The sequence below is a fragment of the Formica exsecta genome, unplaced genomic scaffold (genome assembly GCF_003651465.1).
Source record: "Formica exsecta isolate Colony F162 unplaced genomic scaffold, ASM365146v1 scaffold115, whole genome shotgun sequence".
Taxonomy (NCBI): domain Eukaryota; kingdom Metazoa; phylum Arthropoda; class Insecta; order Hymenoptera; family Formicidae; genus Formica; species Formica exsecta.
In genome coordinates, this window is record NW_021848490.1 from 1,581,380 (window position 1) to 1,601,098 (window position 19,719).

Here is a 19,719-nt window from a genome sequence, read left to right on the forward strand (position 1 = left end):
GATATTCAAATTTAGTTTCTACAAAATTAAACCTGAATCAATGATAATAAATTATTATAAATGCGTTTATCTCATTCCATCTCATTAAATTACATTTAAAACAAACGTACTTCTAAAAATTAATTGTTCTTTTGTAATCAACGCTTTTGTTAATTCGTAAACGAAACTCGTAACAAGAGATCGTTGGTATGCCGAGTCTTCCTTCACGTAGCGACAATATCAAGGGTGAGAAGGGCGCGTCGAGAGAACCGAGAGGATGTTTTAATTTTGCACGCGACGACAAATTGCACTCCTCGTTATTGAGGGTGGCAGCGCGTTTCTCTCCGACATCTGTGCATTAGACGACGAAGTCGGACTGCGCGTACATAGGCTCGATGAAAACGCTTCTCGTCGCGTCAGCTCCCTATTATTTCAACAGCATTATCTTGGTTAACTTTACGACTAAGTTTGCGTACAAAACACGCGGGAATTTACAGGAAGTCGAAAATAATTCGACTTGCTATCGTTGGTTGTAAGCGATTTAGATTGTAAATGTTAATCGTACATTTCGATCGATATATTAATTATCACAGTTTTTTCAGTTTTAATTGAATAATTAATTTACATATGTTATAGAATGTTAAAAGCAAGAAATATATATGTTGAGTTCTTAAACAATAACATTTAGTACAAATACGATAAAGATAATAAAGTTATTATTTTTAAAGTTATTGATTATTTTTTTATTGTACGCATGCAATTCTAGATGAGTTTCATAGAAAAATACAATGCAAACTATTTAACCCGAGTAAAATTAAAAATAAACATTGCTAAGAAAAAATACAAAGTCTCGTATAAATTATATATTGCTAAAAACATGTTTTAACAAAAAGATATATAAATAATAAATAATTAATTCAATCAAACAAACTCGAGAAAGAATATCGTAAAATCGTCTTTAATCGATTTTTAATAATACAATCCTCAACAGCTAAAAATTTAACTTTTGTCTTGAGAAAAAGAGAGAGAGAGATATATAAAAAATATAAAGAATAATATTTCTATACTAAAATATATAAAGAATAATATTTCTAACAATATATCTATTTGTTATAGCTTTAAAATTTTTGTTTAGAAATATCTCTAAGAAATTATTCGCCAATGCATATTCCGTACAGTCTTCAACTATTCCATTGCACGGTTGTCCGCGAAGACATATGGTATCGACAAGATGCAGCGATGACCGCTCTCGACTATAGAATGCATCTCAAACAATGCGCACACCGATGCATATAATACGCAATATGCGACAAGGGGATGTCGCAATCGAAGGTGAATACCGCACGTAGACGAAGGAGAACAAGCGAAAAGCACATGCATGATGATGCACATAGAAGGGAGATGGGAGAAGAGAGGTACGATATGTTGACCGAGAGAGAATGCAAACGTGTTCGGGACAATGTCGTAAGGCGTCTACAATGTCGAAGGCGGAGTTGTCAGGGATAGGTGGACTATTCATGGGGGTGATGACTACGCATGTATATCTAGGGACGTTGCTAAAGGGAAGGTAATTAGTAATCAAGTGCGAGGAGCAAGGAGAAAGAAAGTATATCGAGTCGATCTTGTCTTGCTCCTCACAAATATGACATATGTTAAACTCTGGATGAAATGAGATAAAATAAATTTATTATAATGGTTAGATTTGAAAAGGTTCTTCACTAAATATGAATAAATGAATATCCGCGCGAAACCCCGTTAATTTATTCACATTTCTATCTAAATTATTTTTTCTCTTGATTATAAAAAAATATAATAATAGAATAATTACTAATAAATTAATTGCTAAAATAATTAATAAAAGATAATATAAATTTAAAAAAGTTAAAACATCTGAATGATATATACAAGAAGTTTGCAATATTTTCCACACATTATTGTATCCAAGCATAACATAAGGATAAACGTCATGAAACAAGAAAGAGATATTTAAGACGTCTTTGAGCGTTTCATTATCACCGCTTCGATGACCGTGCTTTATTGTCCCGCTCGGCGCCATTCAATGAACAGGTAAATCAATTCGTTACCGGAGCAAATTGATAAGGATATAAGCCGCGGCAAAGTTACTGGCTAGAATGTTCAAACGGAACTTACCCGACCAGCCGCGCAATTTTAATAAGAGTCGCGCATAATGAACCTAATATCATTATGGAACGTTCATTACGGCGTAATGAACGCATAAGAGTACGCTTAGCAGCTTCAATGTTTTCAGACGCGCCACTGACGTGAAGTTTTTTTTAACATTCTTTCTCTTTCCAGAGAAAAGAAAAATTCTTTTGCCTTTATTGTTATCACAATTTTAAACGACTGCTCGATTTATTTTTATATTAATTAATTAAAGTATATATATAGAGTAGTGTGTAGCGCACACACAAATATAAACTCGCAAGCGGGAGAAAGTTAACGGTATAAAATATATTAATTTATATGGCACATGACGAGAAAAAGCGTCGTATATTGCATCTACATATAATCATTGTAATTAATTTTTTGTTAATAATTTTAACACGACTTATAATACTTGCAGATGAAACTTGATGGTCTTACATTATAGTACCTATTGTGCTCGACAGATGGCAAATCAGTCTGGTACTATCTCGTAAGAAGAAATCCATTCAATAGGATATAAGTAAATGGCTGAGAGACCCGCAACTTCGTGCCTTAAACTAATGAGTAAGGAAAATATAGAGCTTTGGTAACGCTTAGCCATGCTTAAATAAGCGAACCAATTTTTGAGGAGGTTCAGGTCGTCCCAAGGCTGTGCGAACTACTTTTTCGCGCGGCCGGGTGAAGCGATCTACCTCATTATCTTAATTTAAAATATATATTAGAAAAATAAGTAGAATAATGTCAAAAATTGTTTTATCGAAGTATTAATGTTTTAATCATTATCTTTAGAACGTAATGATGGTATACATGATTCCATTTCGTCATAAAAATTTCTATATCTTTATAATTATCTATAATTAAATTAATTGTAGTGCATTTAATCATCAAATTATTTTACTATATTTTCACGATATGTTAAATTTAAAATCAATTTTTTTATTATACGATTTTTCATCAACAACGATTAATTATAATTTCGAACGCAGAATTTCGTATGTATGATTCTAATTATTAGAATATCATTTTACGATTATTTCCGATAAGCGTTTTGCCGATAAGCGAGAAATCTTTGGTATACAATTAGTCACCCGCTCGCTCATCAACACGTATGCTGCTAGACTATTCGACGATCTATCAATTTAAGCTGCATCGTCGATTTATAGTGGCTACCTTTCTCTCTTCCAGCGAGCCTATTTTCGTCGCATGACATAGGTCTTTCGTAATACTTAGAATGATAATTCTCGTGCCTCGAATTCCATGTGTACATACCTCGTTGTGATTCACACATTATTCACGACCGGACGCGACTCGCTAGTGTTAACAAAACATCCTTGCAAATATAGTTTTCTATTCTTTATAGAATCTGCAGGAAAAAAGCATCGATGTTAATTTCCCCGAATATGCTGAATCTCGCGTCTTGAATAATAAACAGGTATAATATACGAATCTAACTCTGTCGAAAATTCTCGAAGCGAATAAAATAAACGATCTTCAATATAAATTGGCTTCCTGAGTAATGGCGCGTGTTAAATTTCTCCACTTTCCTCATTTAAATATAAGGTTCATCAATTAATATTAATGTAAATAGATAAATGATATTATCTCTTTGGATAAAAGTTAGTTATCCATAATTTTAAAAAATTCCAATATTATATAATATATCTCGTTTTGTTGTGTGTGAATTTAATATATATAATGTATATATAAAGGCAGATATATTACATGTATAATCATATAATATTCGTCTTTTTAAACTTCCAAATGCAAAACGGCTTTAGTCGTCCTCGTTTCAAGATATCGATATTAAAGCAGACATCCATAATGCATATACATGTATACATATGTGCACGCAATGCGTCTCAAGGCTCGCGCTTTTATCTCTCGACCATGCGTTCGGTACTTCGCCTGGCATTTTCCGAGCGGGGAGCGCATTACACACGCAAAGACTCCGTCGTAACGTAAGCTCCATTACGCATATACGCGCATGCATATGCCGACGGTGCTCCTTGAAAATCCGCTCCGTGAAGAGGCCAGACGCGGATCCCCATCGAGACTTTACTCTCACTTCAGCAGCAACCGGTATGCATTCGTGCATCGTGCATTCCACAAGCGCTCCTTTCTATTTTCCTATCGCGCGCATCCAATTTTCTTCGCTTTTCGTATTTCCACATTGATCAAAGAGAGAGTCTAACAGACAAGCGACGACGGCACTCTATTAATTCATACTTATCGATATGATGTGCATAGCCACGTGATCAAGTCTGCATCAAGCGACGAAAATCGGCGCAGTCGGTTGGTCAATACTATTGCAACGCAAAATCAATTGGCAAAATCAATTCGACGTTTTCGCGTGATGGTCAAATTTACGATTGCAATTCCGATCATACCGCAGGAAAAAATGTTTGGATCCGCTAATTCGCGATTTTCCATTGAAATCCGCAATTGTAATCTGTGAACTCGTATATGTGTGCGCGTCATTCGATTCACTTTTTACACGATATCTCGCACGGTCTATTCATAACTTTATTGAACTGAATATATTTCCAGTCAAGGACATAAAGACTGTATATAATTTTACGCAGACTTATTAGAAAAAGTCTCATAAAGACAGTCTAGCCTCTATTGTTAACGTTATCTATTTATATATTTTTACTTTATTAAATATATTATATTTATAATATACGTTTTATATAAAGTATATAAATAAAATACAGAATATAATATCGAAAGTAATGTTTTAAGTCGGGGGAAGAGATCTTAATCCTAGATAGCCAAATACAAATACTAATTTAAATACTAATCGTCCCTAAAGAAATATTAACATTATAATATAAAAGATATATAAATAAATATATCACAAACTATTTACATAATTTCAAAAATTGATCGAATAAAATATATTTGCAAGATTTCCTGTAGAGAGTTGGAAATTTATATTATTCCAGTATTATTAAAAATATCGCAGATAAACAAAAGCAAGGACTCGGCGGTTTTTATCGATCGGTGAGAAACTCCATATTTTTTGTATTATACCGTGCAATCTATACTCATATATGTATGTATATATCCCATATATATCCCGTGCGATTTATGATAATTTATATTTGGACCGGCATCCGGCGACGATCGATAACAAACATGATCTACATGCGCGATCTTAATCTTTTCGGAAGCTGCGTGTTATCGCAATACAAACGACACGAGATTAACAATCTCACTATCATCCCTCGAAAATCCGAGGGGTTGCGCGATCGTATCAGGGGTCGTGTGGAGGTCATCGCGTAGGCGGAAGCTTCGCTTTGTACGGATAACGAGTTCGTGTCCCCAAATACAACAAGCCGGTTATGAATTTATTGAATGAAGTGTAATACAGTCTGAGGTACACTATAATAGAAATACATATATAATAGAAAGTAAGATAACATTATGTCTGCTCTTATTATCTTATACACTAAATGTAATATGTAGGATTTCGTTAGACAAATACATGAGTTTAGATGGATTAAAGGTATTTGTCATTCTAACATTGCAGAATCTAAAGACGACCGAGACTTATAATCGTAAATTAGAATAAAAATATTTAAAATAGGAAGCCTTAAAGACTTTTGATAATCGATAAATAATTTATTTTGAATTGTCAATACTTTAATTAATATCAATTTTTAAAAATATTTCAAATGTATGCACACACTCATTGTCAGTACTGTGAAGTCAATGTTTACAAAACTTACTTATAAACACGATCAAAATTATAGTTTATATTATGCAATAATATTACACTAATAAAATTTGTATTACTTGCAAGAATAGAAAAAAAAGCGCTAAATAAAAGTGTTAAAAGCTCTGCAACAAAAAGTCACAATATTGTTATTACGTAACCGATCGTATCGGAGGGAAGAGCGACATTCTGAAGATAGTGCGATCGCACATCAAGCAGATTAAAGTGAAGCGAATAATAAACGTTCCTCTTGGCGACGCGAAAACTGGTTTCACTGATGCATCTGTGAAATTCACTCGCGATAAGCGTGGAACGGTGCATGGAGCATGGACGCAACGGAAATTTCGCGGACACGCTACCCGGAGGTACAGAACTAACTCGACGATCAAATGATCCTGCCGGATTCCCAAAGTGCAAGTACAGCAACCGCAACTGCAGTTCACTTGCATTTACCAGCCCCGTATGTAATGTACCGTATTCCCCAGTCATGCGCGTGAGAGAACGTGAATTATGCACGAACATGTACGTCAAAGAGTCACAAATACAAATTTAGAAGATTTATGTTTTTTCTTGGAATATTTCGAGAACGATAAAGCAGAACTCTATTTCTTTCCAAAATTTCTTTCATATCTTTTCTTAATATACACACACATATTTAATTTTTTATATTATATTAACTTAAATTTATATCAGCTTTTGGAATCGGCATGTATATCTTAAAATTTCTAATAAAATAAAAATTCCGTATTGTTTATTACTTCCCTTTTTCTTTTCTCGAAAATAAAGTTTTTGAAATATTCCTTAAATATGGTATCGGAAAAATTATAAATCCCTTTCTTTATTGATAATATAATATTTTGAGATAGAAAACGCGGTCTTTGGCTCGATAATGAATGTTCGCGGAATTGCCTCCTGAGGATGTGAATTCAAGACATTATCTGAAAATACACTTCTGTTCAAAGAGGATATTTCAAGCTTAAATAACGTTTAAAGAAAACTGTTTCTTTCATAGTATTGAGAGATTAACGACACAATAATTGCATTGCGGAATGTATGAACTCCGAGATATCATTTACTAACGCTTGTTTGATTGCAATGAATTTATTTTAAAAAACTGTGTATAATTAAATAATTTTCAAATTGTTATTTTCTAAATATATAATATCTTTTCTTAAATTTATATATAATTAATATATTTTTAGAGTAGAGTATTATATATAAACAGTCTATTTCAATTTCTGTTAATATACTAAAGAGAATCATTGTAGTAATATTAATATAATAAAGTTTATTTGCCGTTTATATAAAAAACGTTTCCTTACTTTTTTGTCAATACAACACTATTTGCAAAACCGTTGTGAAAGACACGTGGTATTATTGCGTGGTCAGCGTCCCGATGTTTGCATCGATATTGCTGCCACTTAGACCGTCCACAAAACCGAGCAATTAGGCTTGCCAATTGAGAAAGAAGAAAATTATTCGTGCTGGCATGCGAGCGAAAAAGTCGTCAAACACGTGCGCTCGCGTGAATTGGATAAATACACATTCTTGCATGCTGTCCCCGCAAATAAAGAGCAAAACCTTCACTTTACCGTATAAATGCCGCACCGCTCAAAAATGCACATGTAATTTTCCAGGTTGTCGTTAATTCAGATATCAATTCGCCGATTGAGATATATCGCTAATCGATTTCTTTTAAACCGTGCCATTTTTAACGCCATGTAATTTTAAAAAACAAAAATTTTTTGTTGTATCGAAAATCGATGACTTCATTCCGTTTCTCAATTTTAATTATCATAATAAATAGTAATAAATCATAATAATAACATTTATTGCTTAATTTCAAGTATTATTTTTTAATATCGAGTAACATAAAATACTGAATAATTCTAAAAAGTGTAAGTTTGATTTCTCAAAAAAAGGACCATCGTAATTTGAATAAAAGTACCAGTTAACATATTCGTGATTCGATATCGTTTTATTTTTATAAAATAAACGATAATTTTTTTAGCGATTGGGTCGCTAAGAACAACTTCAGGTATTTCATAACGAGATAAAAACGGCTGTAATAAATAAGCCGATATGAATTTGCATTCAGAAAGCTACCGTGGCGTGACGCACGCGTGGCCTGTACTTTTCGTTTACGTGAGTACGATGAACGTAACGTGATAAACTGCTGGTATACGCGTTACATACTTTCTTAAAAAATTCATATCATTAGGAAATATAATTTTTTTATTAAGCTGCCCTTTTCAGTTTATCTCGCCATGCGAACATTTCGAACAGAAAAACGCGCGAAGCCCGCGAGCGTAGCTGCAAAATAAGTACATACAACCTGCGATTTATTACTTACGTTAGAATTGATCGTTCCACGAAGAAAAGATATCGCGAAAGAAAAAACGCGTGCCAAGTAATCCATCACTGGCAATCACCGTTAAGCCACGCAGGGATGGATCGCGCGTTTCATAACGCGTTTAATTTTTCGGGAAGGGATCGAGAGAGGCGTTATCTCCCTTGGCGCGATAAGAGAAGTGATTTATCTGGCGAATTCCTCGAATGAACCCACTATTACAACGACGTTCTTTCAACCCTCGACTAATGGACGGACGGACGAATGTTAACCGTGACAAATGGACACATGCCGTATCGGGCACAACCCTTCCATATCCGGATTTTCTATCACACCCTAATCGTACCGTACGGCCCGCAATAGTCACGTTCCCATATGACGCGCGTTACCGTGGAAATAATTATCTTCGTGACACGAATGCCTACACGCGACACCCACGTTTTCATTCGCGGTAACATTACAGTAAAGATCCCACGCGGCTGTCGCATCATCCGCATTTATTCCTCCTTCCCCTCCCTCTCTTGGCGTACGTAGTGAAACACGTTCCGCAGCGTGATAGCAACCCCCGCAGAATATTGTACTTGTAGCGCGCGCGGGCATTGCTCGTTTTCGGTCCTGACGAGCGATAAACGAGAAGTCGGCGGCGGCAGAATGTTACAACCAACTGCGGTATCCCAAGGGGATGTTTGTGCGTGCATCCCCGGTTATTGCTGGCTAAACGCAGCTCGACGTCGACAACATGACCATGCAGCTACAACAAACAATACCGTTTTCACGAGAAAATACATACACGTCGCAATGTTGACGTGTTTAGAATTATAGCTTTCATATATACTCTTTTACAGTTTTCGCATCTAAAGTGAAAAGAAATGTTTAAATGTTCTCAAACTCTCTTTTTCTTTCTAGGAATACAGAATTATTTCCCTGATAAATTCTCAAACGATAAGAAAACTTCAGAATTTGAAATAAAAAAATTTCACAATGTTTTCTCTAGGCTCCTATATCATATATTTAAGAATCCAAAGATATTTTCATAAGACATTAATTAATCGAAAAATTAACGTTACTATTCTTTTTTAATTTTTAAAATAATATACATTTTTTGTATACATAAATTAAAGATCTGGTCAGGTTATTGTCAATACGTCATTATAAAATGTCTCAATTTTATTCATAATTATGCCTAATTGTGTACATCTGAACGAGCTATATTAAATGTATTCGCCATTTTCACGATTCGACGTTATTAACGCGGCGATATTATACATCTTTTGATCTTTACAAGAGGCTGGCAACCAAAAGTGTAATCAATGCATAGTTATAGTACATTACAGGGATGGTAATAATCATGTTTTTGAATCAAACCTTCAAAGCCAGCGTACTTTATACTGCCTGTAATGAGTAGTATACGCGTCTGCAATAACACCGGTAGCTGTATGTGTTCAGGTCAGGGCTGAATCGCCACAGAAACAGCAATCTCTTATTAACAGGGAGGATCAAACGGTATCCGCAAAACATGTATTTTTTCCGCCGCTTACTTTTCCCTGCTTCTCACTTTTATAAAAATCAACGTACTTTTTTAGTCTAAATTTTCAGTGAGAACTATATAAATATTAGTTTTATCTCATCTAAAAAACAATCCAATATTCTAAAAAGAAAATCTTATCTAATACACACACACACACACACAAAATATGTACATAGGCAATATATATGTACATATATACATATAATAAACTTTTGTAACCCTATATAAATTTTTTCCATAATATAGATCTACAACAAAATCAAGAGAATTTTTATATTACTAATAAATAAAGATAATTATATTTTATCGCTGACGCATAGATATTTTTTCTTAACTATGTTTTAGATCTCTTAACATCTTATGACATTAAATATTATCTATATCGCAAAATATATTGGCAAAGAATATAAATGTTATTCATATTCTCATATATCAGTAAAAAAAAAAAAAAAAAAAAAAAAAAAAAAAAAAAAAAAAAAAAAAAATAGTTTACTGAAAATTGCGACAATCGCACTCTCATACACCAGCATCTTTAATTATTTTAATGTCTTGTTTCGCTTTTTGTGACAGTTTTCAAATCTGATTTGAAACTTTTGCTGTGCGCGCTTATATCAAGAACTTGTTAACACGGATTTCTGGCTACCAGGTGGAAGCGCACTACCAAGACGAAATTATTCACGAAAGTAATCGCAGGTCAATATGTTTTCAGCGATCACTAAAAATAAATATATACCCGTAAAAATGTACAAAATTATTTTAAAATTATTCGAGAAGTGAAAATGATAGAAAAATTTTCGAATTTTTTTTAAATTCTGCGTGTCTAACACAATAAATAATATAAAATATATATACAAATATAATTAAAGATTTAATATCTATATTCTCTAAATATATGTATACCTAACATAATTTTATAAATTTTGATCGAATCCATTACATTTTGTTCAAAGCTTTGATTTTTATCCTGAGCTTTAAAAATTATCAATAAGCAAAAATTCGCCAAATTCTCGAAAAATGATTTTTTAATATCGACTCATGTTAAAGTGTCTAGAATTGGTTGAAATATCTCTGTAAAACATTATTCTCGTGACAGTAATATAATTGCAGCAACCGTATAGTTCGCAAATCCCTGTGATTATAAACAGAAAAATAGAATAGCTTCCAATTCCTATTTCGCTAGCATTAATGATTTGACTGAATGACATTTATCATTTTTCCAGTAGACAAAAGTACATCGTGCACGCCTTATGGTTTAACTGTAAGCGCACACCGGATGACGGTCACAGACAGATACGTAGGTGCAACTGCAGACACAAAGTGCCGGAAGCGTGCTCGACGTGCGTGACACGCATCGCGCATAGGTGACACGCACCACCGCATTCGCGTGTGCGTGCGTTTACAAACCGTTAAAAGCCACCCAACGCCAGTAGATAGTACCGTTCGAAATTTAGTAGAGAAAAGAAAGAGAGAATCGTTTAGAGTATTGCGTGCGTTGGCGTGAATATTTTGCACGCGTCGATACGCGCCGACAGCTGAGCGGTACACTACGTCAATGTCATAGCACAGATTCCTGCGTTACTTTTCTTTCCCCTGTTTTATATTTCACGAGAGACGTGTATGTACGCCACCCTCTCTCCCTCCTCGCCCCCACAATCGTGAAAATTGCAAAGCATTTCACGCATTCCGAACATTCTCGTCTCGCGGTGCAAAAATTTACGCGTCACGAATCGTCGAATTATTTTATATGGCCGACGCGCTTTTCAAGTTATGAAATGGGCTCGTTATATTGAGCGAACATGAGTATTATTATTTTTTTTTTTTTTCACTTTTTGCGCGCGTCTGTTAACAAGTGTATACATATACAAAAGATAAGGTGTACACCCAACACTCATTCACGTGAATGGAAATTATTCGGCGCTCCTCCTCTCTTGCCGGAAAAAGCCGCATACGTCAGCACAAGCACACGTTAAAAATTACATTGCAGGCACAATATATTTCAGATTATGCCCGCTTATACCGCAAACAATTCGCATCTGTTCTGTCGATTTTTTGGTGCGATTTCACTGATAAAATCTATCACGATAAATTTCTGGTTCATTATTCATACGAGTAAGAGAAAAAAATAATATATCATGAATAAACAAAGATATTTCATTAGCGTTTGATTTTACGATATATCATATAAATATTAGATAATCAACAAAGTCTATACATAGTTTTAATATAGAAATATATTAGAAATTTTTAGAATAAATAAATAAATCTAACACAAATTAATTAAAAAATGTACGAGTATATAGAAATTATTTAATGAAGTAATAGTAATGTGTGTGCATAGATTTTAATATATATATTAACAGACTATTTTTTTTAAGTTTAGTGAACAAGAGTACATATATGATATTGGAAAAATATTCTAAATTTAATTGACGATCCATCGATATTATAAAAATTGTATATAAAATTTTTCGATTATGATGCATCATGCTATTTGCCTCTACTGTTTTCGTGAAAGCTCGATATTATTCAATAAATCGATGAAGTTTATCGAGAATGGAATGAAACGTCGATATGCTCAAATTAATCCTAATTAAATAATTCGCATTAAAGTACGCTCGTGCAATGTAAACACAAATAATTGAATCGGTACGAATACAGTGTTTGTTGATATTTTTACATCTATTGCAGAGGCATCATTCGTCGACCGACATTTCGCGCTGTTGAACGAGCAGTTTGCGCACGAGTTGTTGAAATGTATCGCTGAATAAATCGCCGCGAGTGATATCGGAAATATAGTGAAATACTTTGCGTAGCGAGCACGAGTATCAAAACGGAATAATAAATTCCATCTCGCGCGAATTATTAAAAATTTGCACGCGCGCTTCGTAATCGAAAAAGCTTCGCCGTTACATAATATACGCGAACGATGCAGAATACATGTTTCTCTCTGGAATCGCACGCACCATTAATATTTCACTCAATCTGACAACGAAAAGTTATGCAAATCGTTACGCCCATATATTCGCAAACGCCGTTAAAATTACATATACAGGAATAATATAGACATTGCTTCGACATAATATTACACTTAGTGCTGTTAGAAGTAGACGTATAATTCTGTATTTTGCCTAATGTAAATATCACATTCAAACGTGTTCAAAATATATCTATTCCATCTTAAATCTCCCTCTTTATCCTTTCCATGTTTTGAAAATACGCGAGCATATATTTCAATTATTTTATTTAAATATGAAATTGATTTTTTAAACACATTTTGAATGTATCCGTAAAACATTCCAAGCCAAAAAAAAATAAAAAATTTTAGAAAGTAAATTATAAGAATGCACGATATTTATTCCGTTATGATATGATAAGAATAACAATTCTAAAAGATCGAATGCATCGTTTCTTTTGTTTCACTTCTACAAAAACAAGGAATAACAAATAAATAAATATATATATATATATTTATATATATGTATATGCTTATATTTGTTTTTCTTTCATGCAATATTATAAATTTTTTTCATTTTAAATAGAATAAAGCATTTCATTGTCAATAATAATCTATGTGCAATTATATGGCAAATTTTTTATTTAATTATCAAATTGATTGTATTATAAAAAGTTATATATATATATATATATATATATGTATATATATACAATATATATATTGCGTTAAACGCGAGGTGAGAACGCGCAGCTAATAAATTTCATTCGGCTACTGATATTTGGCAAGTCGATAGTTTGAATTGATGCAGCTTTTTGACGCGGGTTTTTTATGGGATTCAAAAAGTTACGTATATAATACCGTTTCATAAAGCCAAACGCGCACGTTCCAAGTTTGCGAATATGTGCCCCGAAAAATTTCGCGACACATCCAAAGCGTCGCGCTCACAGAGACACGTGGCATGCGGTACTTTCCAAGTAGATAGAAACAACGATGGTATCTCTTTGACGTGCGTGACATCCCTCCCATACGGTCCCGTCAAATGAAATTCCATACTGTCATACACCACAGACGACAGAGATGTATGAAACGTACGAAAGAGACGAGAGAACTTTGCAAACTTACGTCGCGACGTATCGAAAAACGTGACCATGTCGCTCGATTCCGCCGGAGCTCTGTAGAATGCGATACTATATGACATGATAAGATGCATATTTGCAGAAGCTATAATATTCTTAGGACATATTCTGTCAATACGATTCGTATTTTTCATCTTATATTAATGATTATTTTCATATCAAACAAATAAGAACTAAATTTATAAAAACATTTGCCATTAAACTAACAATAATTACAATGACTTAATTGTACTTGTAATGCTGCAACAGAAAAACTATATTAAGTAACTAATATTTTAAGTTTATTATGCAGATAAAATACGTTTATTGATAATAATAATTTATTCTACGTTACAAGAGAGAGAGATAAGCATTGATTATACAAAATCCGATTATATAAACACCGATTCGTTTAATGAATATAATAAAATTTTAATGAAATTCATTATATGATTCATTATATGATATGCATCAATCGAAATTGATTGTTCGTTTTTCGTTATCTTTCTATGAATAACTTAGTGACAGAAATTTACAAGCTTTTGTATAAATCTAAGATAAGCTCAAAAAGTTACACATCGAAAATGGTTCGAATACAAAAGTAAAGAAAGGAAGTCCGGCCTCTTTACATCTATTTAGAGAAACATTTAATTGTAAATTGCCGTCCAGGGCTTTAATGGACTGCCCGAGCGGCGAACAATAGGTATACAGATGATATACAGAGAAAGAGAGGGTGATGTAGACGGAAACGAAGAGAAGATGCCGTTGCAAATAGGAAAGAAAGAAGGCGGACACAAAGAAAATATAAAACATTGCTTATACTCTCTTGGATTTTCAAAAGCATAAAAAAAATTAAATTAAGTTTTCTCGAATAAAATTTTATAAAGCGATATATTGAGTATAAATTTTAATGCACAATATGACAATTTTGTAATTAAAAAACGATATCAACATTACTGAAATGTCCATGGAATTTAATGTAACAACCAATTTACAATGCCAAAACATTTATTAATATAAAAAAAAAATTAACAACGAACTGCATGTTTTATCGGATGATTTAATGGGTTAACTTTCTTAATCCTGTACACTTTTTTATCAGAAAAGTTTTATATACGAAAAAAGGAGATGCAAGAGAGAAACATTGAGAGGACTGAATGAATTGACGAATTGACGAATTACCGAGTTACCCACAGTGTGCAAAAAAAAGGAACAATTGAGCACGAGTGAAGCGAGCAACGAGAAATTGGTCAGTACAATGCGTCCCATTAATTGATGTGGAATTTCGGCTCGAGGCCTCGTCATCTCGTTTCGAGAGACATGCCATAGTTCGACAACCACAATAATGTGATACAAATTTTGAATTTTTCTTTTTAATAAATTTTTCAGATTAGATCTTTACTTATGTGTATGTAAAATAGCTTAAAACCAAAAAATAATATAAAAAATATACTTTATATAGTAATTATCACTTTTTCCATTTTTACAATAAAACAGATAGATAAAAACAGGAAAATAATTTTCGCGTATCTATATGTATAGCAGAATCGATTTAAATTTTCACTCAGTTATAATAATTTATTTTACTTACAGAAGTATATTTGTGTGAGTATCCCGAATTTGCTTCGAAATATATGATGTCATTGTAATAACAGGGCAAATTGGTTCAATAAATAGAATTAATGATGAATAGAATAACCCAAGCGAATATTAATCATTTTCTTGATATTGTGAATTATTGATATTATTTAAACAAAAATAAAATAACTGTAAAATTTATGTCCGTTCCATGTGTATGGAAGCAGCAATTAATGAAATGTCAGCGCGTCATGCATATATGACTAAGCAACGACAATTTGATTCAAGGCTTAATATTGATGAAAGCCATTTGGCACATTACAATTACGTATATTTCGATAAATATATGAGCCTCTTAGCAGCCAAATTGAACAACTCTATCTTTTGTAAATTTCTTAATTTTAATATTAAAGCACATTTTAATGCTTTTAATATATATATATATATATACACACGAAACGTTAACTACATGTAACTGATGATCATGCTTTAATAACTGTCACAAATCTGGGATATCATCACAATTTGCAAAAAAAAAATATGACAAATATGCAAGTGTGCAAGAATATAAGAGATATTCGTATAGAAGATACTATCTTATACAGGAAAATAATTATGCTGTAATTTATTACAGGAGATATTTTGATTGAAGGAATTTGCCAAGACGTTCGAAATTCCATTAGTCTCTAATTACTTTTCATGCAATGCCGTGTTTCTAGCATCGCAATTTGAAACTTTAGTACAAAATATAATAACTAATAAATTGAAATTTTGAACTGTACGATGTAAAAATAATAAGAATCTTCAAAAAGTCAAAGAAATAAAAAATAATGACAAATTAAATTAAAAACAATTAACGAAACACAAACGGATGTGTTTTAAATATTAATTGAGGATTATAAAAATAATTGTTACTGAACAAGCTAAAAGTTCGGAATTGGCTGACCAAAGTACTTATAGATAAGCGTAAATTATAAAATAGAGTATTATCGGGGAGAAACTTTCATTAATCTCTCTTACGATATCTATAGCCGTAGGCAACGAAACCACAATAAGAAAGCATGGTATGTATGCTACTCTTATCACCCTCGTGCAGAAGCCCGATTTTCTCATTTCCGGCGATCGAACCTCTCGCGAAAACTTCAAATCCCCATTGTAAAACAGATAACAGGTCTGATCGTGAGAGCTTATCCTCTCATGCCCTTTTCTCCTTTCCTCTGTTGCACCACAACAAAAATAATTGTTAAACTTTAAATTGCTTTAATTTCATATACCCATTGATTTAAAGAAACTAAGCAGTTAAAGATACCTAATATCTTACTAAAATTATATCGAACTTGCAATTGACATATAAAAGTTGAAGCAATACTTGGGAAATAACTCAATCGAGAATATAATAATCAAAAATCGGAAATCTTCGAACATAAAAACATCGATTTTTTCATCGATATTGCCAATTTATTTCATCAAATTTAAATGTCGTATTTTTCCACTTATTGTCAGATTATTTTTCTTGATTTCGTTTTTTCCTCAAATTCTTCATGGCCTCTAAAGAGATATCACTTTAACGAGCTTGATTCTCGAGAACAATTCTTTTTCGCGGATCATTTCCAAATTAAATAAAAAACGAACAAAAATTCCAGATTAAATGCAAGCAGCTCTATAATAGGATGGAACTGTATTTTTTTTTTTTTTTGGAAATCAGAATCATGCCGCAGAACGCGAACAATTCTGACAAGTATCCTATTAATCGATCTTCGTAAATTTCACGGAATTTTAATCAAGGAACATACGCGGCGCTTCCCAATTATTGGCGTTCCCTTTCGTATTTCACATTCCGGTCTTAAAAATTAATCAATTTATCAATATTGAAACGCGGATAGATCAAGGCCGGGAATACGTGATTCCGTGCCATAGGTCAATCTACTATTTTTTTGAAAAAAGACGTAACTCAATCATTCTTCCGAGGAGATTTAATACAGCCCGATAATAAAGATTTCGTTGAGTTTTATATTAACGCAGCATGAGCCAAGAAAAATAAAAGTCCAGAAAAGTCAGAAAAAAAAGAAGATCTAGATAAAATAGAGAATCGATCAAATAAGTATATCTGTCAAAAAATGTATTTTTTCATTATGAAATTGAATATACAATACTTAATTGAATTTTATTACAAACAACCGAAATTTGAACGGCATTTAACGTATTGAGTGTGCATATATATATCTCACGTAAGAACAAGGAATGTGATGAAGGTGTATCAGCAAACTCGACCAAAAAGACAAAAAAAAATCTAGATGGCTAAGGGAACAAAAGAAACGCTTATTTATGAAGTCAAAGGCGCCATCGTGGCACGCCAACTTCGTGTAGACACACCCGCGCGATAACAATACGTGATGAAATGGTCTATGTTTACAGTCACAACGAGAACATACGTATCTTCATGCAGGTATGCAGCATGGCAAAAATAAACTCGGAAAGGGAGAGCACATCAGACATTCATCGTTCATTGTCAATTTCATTGATATAGAAAAAAAAAAACACCTATTTTATTTCCCTACTACTCTATTACACGAGTTCTATTTTAAAAAATTACTTATTTTGAATGCGACCATAATAAAAAAATAAAAATATTTTTTCTCTGCAATAACTAAAAAAAATTTAATGTTCGATAAATATAGCGATGAGATTTAGCAAAACCCAATGATATCGGAATATCGTAAAGAAATTAATAGTTACTTGATCAAAAAATTCAAAAATGCAATCAATATTATGTATTTAAGTATATAAAATATTGACATAAAACATTCTGGTATAAAATCTCTAACATACATCGATGTGCTGATTTCATTCCTATATTTGAGAACAGTTGTCTACCTACTCTTTATTTAAGTAATTCGAATTCGCGAATGTGTGCGTCTCGCCAATTTTGTGCGCGCGAATCGCAGAATTCGACAGGAAGAGTAAAAAAGACCGGGAGTCTAATTCGAGAAATAAGTGGCGCAACCCCGGGGCCGAAAATATGTCGAAAGGAAGTGCCTGGAAGTCGAAGCGCGCGCGTAGGCTTTAAATCCCGCCACGAATTATTTATTCTCGTTGCCGTTTTCGTCGGATGCAACGTCATTCTTCACGACCGCGTTCCCGATTTGGATCGGCCGTATTCGCGAAATTTCCTCAACTGCACGAGAACTGGGCCACATTACACGTTGACATATATTCCTTTCTCACGTGAGAAGCTGTTACGAGTTTGCATATGATTTGACAAATTGGAAGACACGAGAAATGTGTAACGAGGATTATTATTACCGGCAACGCGCCGGATCGAAACGCCATTTCTCAGACATGTACGACATGGGTGCGAGATCGTCGATAATATTCGTGGGAGCACGGTAATTATCGCGGGCGAAAGAATGACGAGGGATCGCGCTCCCGCGAAGGAGTTCGTGATTGAAATCGCTTCCTCTGCTCCGCGAGTGTCGCGCGAGTATGTACGCGTAAAACGACTTCCGCGAGTGTCGAACTTGGCTTTGTCTCCAGCCGTGTATAAAAGTCGCGCGCAACCGGTTCGGAAACCGTTTGTTCTCTTAATCCTTTCGCTAACATTACGAGGAAACCGGCAGTTAATAATACTCCATACCGTGAGAATCGCGCGATAAAGGCGCGATTACACGGACGCGGATAACGTAATCCCCGATTTCTTCGTACAAAACGCACCTACGTCGCATTTATCGCTTGTACAATCGTGACAGCCGAGTTTGATCCAGACGAAGAAATGAGACAATTAAGACGGTACTAGCATTATTGCGACGCCCGTCACGGTCGAGTTATAACGGCTCATTAGCAAGAAATTATCATTGTTTCGTAAATAAGTCCGGAGATGGCCGGTTCTCACAAGGTCCCTGACCTTCGTCATCGCGGATGCCAACCTTCGGTAGATGGATGTTTCGTCCGACCACAAATTCTGCTTGTTAAGGGAGACACATTCACATACACGCGCGTAATGAAAACTGTATGCACTCGGAAATCACCGGCGTTCACGGAATATTATATATTCGCGGTATCTCCGGATCGTACGCAAAGTAATGCGCAATCATGAGAGATCAGCGGACAACGAAAAACAGAATGAGCATAAATTACGGCATGTCACGCGAGCTTCTCAATGTCATTAATATTACGGTAAGAATAGAAGAGAACCCGAGCGCGCGTTATATGCATAATCAAATAGCTAGTTTTAGACTAGTTTTCGTATTCTGCAGAATTTTTTTGAAGGCGAGCTTTTATATATAATTTGATATTCTTTCTTTTTATTTTCGAATAATAATATATTATAAT

At 33.7% G+C, this 19,719-nt stretch overlaps 1 protein-coding gene and 1 non-coding gene across 2 annotated transcripts in view; one reads left to right on the plus strand and one right to left on the minus strand.

Annotated features, from left to right (window-relative positions):
* Positions 1-19,719, minus strand: part of LOC115238444 (probable Ras GTPase-activating protein) — a 304,505-nt gene that overhangs the window by 260,472 nt on the left and 24,314 nt on the right. The gene's annotated exons all lie outside the window — the stretch shown is intronic.
* LOC115238657 lies at positions 2,693-2,840 on the plus strand. Its single transcript, XR_003884526.1, has one exon. It is a non-coding gene; the product is annotated as a U12 minor spliceosomal RNA (small nuclear RNA).